Genomic DNA, 7,177 nt, shown 5'->3' with positions numbered 1-7,177 from the left:
CACACTGCAGATCACCAAAGGTTACATTTTATGTATCAACAAGGCACATTGAAAACGGTTTTCGGTATGCCCTTGTAGAGAAAAACGTCCAATCTCTGCAAAAAAAAAAACTAAACAAAAACACATGAACAAGCCCTAAGCAGCACAACGTTTTAACATTCAGCTCCAGAAGGGAGAATGTTACAAGTTGCAATGTCAGACAAGGCACCTCCTTGACACAGCCACACAATATCAAAACTAGCAAGGAGATTGCTGCATTACTACCAAGCGCTTGTATCTACCCTGACCCAAGGAATGCAGAGGGAGGAATGGCTGACAGCACATCATCCACATTTCTCTTGCTATGCAGGACTAAATTTGTTCTGCACATGGTTAAAGTGGAACTATGGTATAGAAAAATTATAGAAAAAGCAAGAAGCTGCCCAGCAAGGTGGCATATGGAGAGCCGATTCAGCACCTACAATGGTCAGGTTTTAATGATCTGGCCAAGAAAAAACAAAAAAACAACAGCTTAATACAATGTGCTTCCATTCAGACATTTCTTACTAGAACATCGTGGCGCTTGTACCTCTTGTCCATGGGCAGTTTAGTATCCAGCTATTCAGTCAGAAGATATTACTGCAAAACTAACTGGTACCTCTCTACCCGTTTGCTACAAGCAGGTAAACATGAAGTTCAGATGCAATGTCATACTTATCTGGCTGCAAAATATACACTAAAAGTTGATTGTACCTTCCAAACTATAAATATATGCAAACTTTACTTGGAGCCCTTTCGCAATAACAGAGTTAGGCTGTACTAACCAATGCAGTCTCAGTGCAAAATTGGTTCTGAGGCACTGCATGCTCTCTCTGAAGAATGTTTCAATTATGTACTGGGAAAGTAGGGAGCTTGTACCTCCGACTGAGCAGTTTAGTACATGACTATTCAGTCAGAATATAAACTAGTACCTCACTACCCGCAAGAGGGTAAAACAATGACCATTTAGATGCCAATTTCATCTCATTTACCTGGCTGAAAATTATACTAAGTGGATTTTATCCCCAAAATACAAATATATACAAACTTTGCTTGGAGCCCTTTCACAATAACAGAGTTTGGCTGCACTAGGCAATGCAGAATCAATGCACCTTATTGCTTATCGCTTCCATTTTCCACAATTGAGCTTTGACAGCAACAAGAGTGTGGTAAGATGCACTGCAGCGTGGCAATGGTTGTAATGAGGTCTTAACTGTTAGAGACAAGATGTCAATAGCCACACTGAAACAAACTTAGAATAAGTAACACACATTGACAAACCATCCTGTAGCAATGCAAAGCAAGAAGGGGCATCCTATTCTACCACAAAAACACCACTTCAGACATTAACACTTCACAAGGTTTCACAAAAACAGACCTTGTACATGTACCGTTAAATATAAAATCCTATTCATCTTCAAGCCACACAAGTAGCTTTTAACAGCTCACTCCCCCCAGTGTTAGTAATGGGGGCAGCGTTGGGTGGGTATTCACATCAGCCATGTTGGTTAACCTTAGCATAGAGTAGAAATCAAAAAATACTGGTACAGTCTAAGATGATTACTACTATAGCATGACAAAATACTGGGAGTACACAAACCATTTCCTCAACATGTATGACATTTTTGCAAGGATTATCAATGTTTACCATCCATGTTAAATTAACACTGATCCTTGCAGTAATAGTAGGGCTTTCTTACACTTTATCTAAACCTAGACCCAGTTTAGAAAATAACCTTGTACGCTCTATGTAATTAAATATACAAATTACAAAAAGCACGTAAGCTTCTTTTATACAATGCAGCCTGAACCACTGACCAGAATGGAAACAGCTTTCAACGACTAAGTGCAAGCTCTGGGGCTCATCCACATTCGACCTAAAGCAAGCATGCAGTCATTGAAGAACAATCTGTTAGCTCGCATACTTGCTCCAAGCACACAACAGTAGCATAAGGAAGGGCATGACAGCCAACATCAGCAGTTCCTAAAAGTCTAACATTACAGTACCTTGTAACAGAGAACCCCATATGTAGGACTAGTAAATGGAATACCTGAATGTGGACTTGGCACAATTCCTCTGTACATATTCATAGGTAGCACAAAACCATTTTCTTCCATGTTTGCTTCATGACAGTTACTCAGCACTTCTCCATTCTACAGCCGAACATTTAAGTAAAATGCAACACTTACCAATTTTAATCCAATTGCAAGGCTAACGGGATAAATGGTTATAAGGACTCACATAAAATGAGACTAAAGTTTAACCAATAATTGTTACTTTTATTTGAATTTGATATCCAAAATCAGGTTGAAATTTACAGGTTATATGAGGTTTTATTATGTTGCAGATTCAAGATACAGTTTAAATGTCCACTGATTAGTTAAGACACTTGATGCAAAGTAGCACACAGATTTAAGGCACATCTAGCACTGACAATGGGTTAATATAGGATGGTGAAGACCGTATTATTCCATAACTATGTTTAACCACGTTTCACTTTTTCCATTGAAGCCATTTTAGAATGACAGGCCAGCTATTAACAGACAGCTTTCACTAGTTTAATACGCATTTGCTTCATGAGGCCTTGTGCACAAATATTAAATGTGTAAAGCACATTAAAGCCATAGCATCAGTTTTAGCTCAAGACAAACTTTTTTTATGAAGACGACTTTTAAATCTGATGCCTTTTCTTTTAAGCACTACAGATGGTTTATTGAGTTTAGTGCTCTTTATGCAGTTAAATTTGTGTGGAACCATCCCATAAGTAGCCGTGTTTGGTGAACAAGGTATAAACTGATAAGCTTTGGTTATAATGTTGACACCTAGCCCCCAATAAAGTTGCGTACATCCCACCAATCTTGAGATTTGCCATATCATGTGGTGCACCCCAAATGTTTACCAAAGTTATGATCAGTGGTTACTCTGGGATGTTAGCTAAGTGAGGAATTTATAGTTTTGAGGTATTATGATCTTTTCATTGCATTGAATATGTACGGACGTTCCAGCTTGTTCCTTTGGGAATCCTCAGCTGAGTGAAGCTTTGGTTAACTGATGATTGCAGGATGACTGTTGATCCTCATCCTTGAAGTTTGTTAAAGCGAAGCTATGTTTTGTTTTATTAAAGTGAAGCTATGTTTAGATTTGTAATTTTATCATTTGATACCTTATTCAACAAATGTACCTTTCATGCTTCGTTAAATAACGACACAATTGTAAGAGCCATTGAATAAAAACACAGACACAACTACTTGGCCCCATTACAGAGGCCTAAAATTAAGACAAAGCTGGCAGGCATCACACATATGCAAATACAAAACTGCAATCTGCAATGGTACATACAAAGTCTAAATTCGTGGCTCATCTGGCACACACTATATGCATGAATACTCATAGTATAAAATTACAGCATTTTACACACACCAATGGTGACTTATCAATACAAGTGATGAAAACATATTGAGCAATTTTCTATGGGGTTCCAATAAATTATAAAACTTTCACTGCAGATTTGCTGAATTTTAACACTATATCTTTATGTCCGTAATAGGCAGGGTTTGCAATTTATTTGATCTTTACCTAGGGGTGGCTCATGAATTAAAAGTTCTTAATTAAGGGCTTGACAATCTTCATAGTGCAACATATAACGTTCAGAAGACTTGGGGCTCCTTAAGGGTTAAGGCAAGTGGTGTTCGGGACCACACTAGAAGCACATCTTTATTAGGGGTCCCACCCCCAGGGAATGTGTTGTGATGACCAGCAGGAACCAAGGAGTCCTTCCACTGACAGGACAGCAGTAATGGGACTTTGGAATGCAGAAAACCACAGGCACATGCAGGAACATCTCTGGCCACAAGGGAGGGACCCAGACTCCTAAAGGCACACTGAGCTCAGTCGTACGTCTTGGACTAGGGGAAGCATCATGTAAAGATCCACTGTTGTCCTTGGCAGAAACACACGGAACTGCTTCTACGTGGCTGTTGTCTGAAAAGAATCTAAAAATAACCATTTATAGCCCCACCCACCCAGGTATAAACTACCTAACCACCTATCTACACACTACCCACATGGGAAACCTTTTATCTTTATATTCACCCCCTCCCCTCACAGCTAGGGCCATAACTAAGCTAAACTCTCCCCAGATATGTCTAAATCATCACAGATACAATTAAATACCCATGCCAGATGTCTGCATATAACGTCTTTAAAATGGAGCTTGACTGTTTATGTCTACGGATGAAGTCGCCTATTCAGTTCAGTGCTTGAAAGGGGATGATATTAGACCTGGAAAAGAAAATTGAAGACAACTCAATTCCCCCCCCAGCCCCCCTTCCCACCTAAACATGTTTAGACCTAGGCTTGCTCTTCTATCATCGTTGTACATTCATGCACTGCCACGTAGTGGCACCATTCATAGTCCATCAGACTGTAGCAGCCACTCCCTGTAGTATTTACAATTGTACAGCCACACACTGCCACTTAGTGGCAACAATCATATTACAGACAATATTGTCATAGGACTGGAGTACTGTCACCAGCAGCCAATCCCTGTATGGTTTATCATTGTACATCCACACACTGCACTACCTAGTGGCTCCTCTCATATCACAGACAGTACTGTCACCAGCAGCCAATCTCTGTATGGTTTATTGTACATCCACACACTGCCCCCTAGGGGCTCCTCATATCACAGACAGTACTGTCACCAGCAGCCACTCCCTGTATGGTTTATCATTGTACATCCACACACTGCCCCCTAGGGGCTCCTCTCATATCGGACAGTACTGTCACCAGCAGCCACTCCCTGTATGGAGTATCATTGTACATCCACACACTGCCCCCTAGGGGCTCCTCTCATTACAGACAACGCTGTAATAGGACTGTAGTACTGTCATCAGTGGCCACTCCCTGTACTATTGATCACACTCATCACAAGACAGTACTGTCATAGGACTGTCGTACGGTCATCAGTGGCCACTCCCTATTTACCATGGGACATCCACACACACTGCCACTTAGTGGCAACATTCATTAAGGACCATGCGGTCACAAGACTGCAGTAGTCACCGTAGGACACACCCTGAATGATTCAATGTAAGACAGTCACAGCAATCAGAATACACCTGCTTTATCACTGCTCCTCAGTTACGGCTCAGAACACACGGCTCCTTTGGATCGTCCGTTCCCTTGGTTGAGCCACATTCAGTAGACCTTGACAGTACCGTGTTCTTGTGATCAGTCCTAAGAATCACAAAATGACCACACAGATGTAACTCCCTATAGATAATACATACACCACCCCCCTCTACAAGAGCAGAATACATACCCACAATGCCACCTAATAACTGAATAACTTTATTTATACACTTGCTTGGCCTCCTTACTTAGGGCCGGTTCACACTAGAACGCTGGGTGGGAAAGGTGTCTTCCCTGATATGACCGCACTGTCCTTGAGAGACATACATGGGTGCAATTTATTGTTAATGCCACCTCAAAGGCAGCACATCTGCGTCCATAAAACAGCTCAGTACCACATGGTGTGGTGCAGCATAATCTTTTCTCCACATTGCGGTACATTTGGCAGCCCATTGAAATAAATAGGCCGATAATACCACAATGTACAGGAACATTGGGGTTCTATCATGAACCAGCCCTTCACATTCTACAGACATAATAGAAGTGACTGCATACATAGAATATTGTTCACTCTGACACTTCTCTGCCTTTATATACTCCTTCCCAGCCCCATACTCTCCACCACTGAGACACCCACATACATACCATTCACATCAACTGAGCCCCTCTGTGCCTCTGCTCAGCCACAACCTCTTCCTTCTTCTCCTCTTCTTCTCCATCTTCCACCCGTTCAATTACTATCTGCGCCTCTTGCCGTCTCTTATATAGACTCCAATCACCTCAACTCAGTTCTTGTATCCTTCAGCCAAACTGAGTAAGAAAGTAGTCCCACATCTAAAAAATCCCAAATCACCCCGCCCAGCCTATTTGTACTCGAAGATGATGTCTGTGGTGCTCGTGTTTGTCCAGAAAGCTAACAAATCAGTCACTTTATCACATTGTTTCTTATTTCTAAGACGAGGATAAAAAAAGTGGAATTTGCCAGAGCTCCGAGGACCGCCGTTGTGCGCATGCGCCCCGGCCCTTCCCATTGTAGAGTTCCTCGGACCTTCCCGTTTTAGTGCCCCCGGGTGTCTCTCTGAACACTGTGTGAGACTCTGGCAATTCCATGTAATTTTTATTATACAAAAACGTTAGAAAAGTATAACATTTTAAAACAAGATGCGCTACTTCTCCACTCGGATAATCCGGCGGAAGAATACAGCATTAAACGCGCCGCGGATGGATCTCATTTGGTACGCAGTCCCCTTCGACACACACAAAAAAAAAAAACAAATTGAGCGGATGGATATTTACTGCGGTAAAATGTAGGTCTGGCTCAGACTGGTCTAAACTGGTTCTGATGAGACGCTCGATAAATAATATAGTATGGAGATTTTTCTAGAACGTCTGGAAATAAAAGGATTTTAGTTTAATAAGAAACTGTAACTGTTTATCAGAGGGAATGTAATTATGCTGCTGTAAAAAGATATGAGCAAGGAGGGGAGAGTGAAATATGTCATTCGATACAAAGTATCTGAATCTGTCCATTACAGACAATAATGTTGCACAGCCAACGCCCCAGGATGAGGAGATGTACATGTAAAAAGTACTTTCCAAGGAGCTGTGAAAATGACTCTCCCATGACTGAAATAAAAGGACTTCTTCATATATGATACGAATGTGTGAAATGTGGAGGCGATTATTCGTCAGTTTTGATATTTCAGCCTTGGGTACATTTTCCTGTGTTATCTGATGTAATACCAGAGCGACTCAGAAAGCCATGCCAGCCAGACAGCCAGCTTGTTGGTTTGGATACAAACACTTTCTATACAGTAAAAAGAAAGAAAAGAACAAACTTTTCAGCTGAAAACTTAGCCAGAAAGCTCTAGAAGGTCTGCATTGCGCATTTCCTGACACTGCAGTAGAAATTCTGGTGGGCAGAGTTTACTTTCATATGAAGAAAAGTACGCCTGCAGCTGTGATCGATCCGAAGAAAGCTATACGCTGCGTCCCCTCATGAACAATCCACCACACACATTACAG

The 7,177-nt window shown here is 41.4% G+C and overlaps 1 long non-coding RNA gene across 1 annotated transcript; it reads right to left on the bottom strand.

Annotated features, from left to right (window-relative positions):
- Positions 1-2,277: 2,277 nt before the first annotated feature.
- Positions 2,278-6,130, bottom strand: LOC149445691 (uncharacterized). Its single transcript, XR_016306375.1, has 2 exons — positions 5,798-6,130; positions 2,278-5,257 (listed from the first exon to the last, which is right to left on the bottom strand). It is a non-coding gene; the product is annotated as an uncharacterized LOC149445691 (long non-coding RNA).
- Between the last annotated feature and the right edge of the window lie 1,047 nt (positions 6,131-7,177).

The sequence above is a fragment of the Staurois parvus genome, unplaced genomic scaffold, assembly GCF_062004578.1.
Source record: "Staurois parvus isolate SC_StPar_1 unplaced genomic scaffold, SC_StPar_1.0 ptg000715l, whole genome shotgun sequence".
In the NCBI taxonomy this organism is placed as follows: domain Eukaryota; kingdom Metazoa; phylum Chordata; class Amphibia; order Anura; family Ranidae; genus Staurois; species Staurois parvus.
The sequence above is the reverse complement of the archived record's forward strand: the minus strand, read 5'-3'. Positions and strand labels throughout refer to the sequence as shown.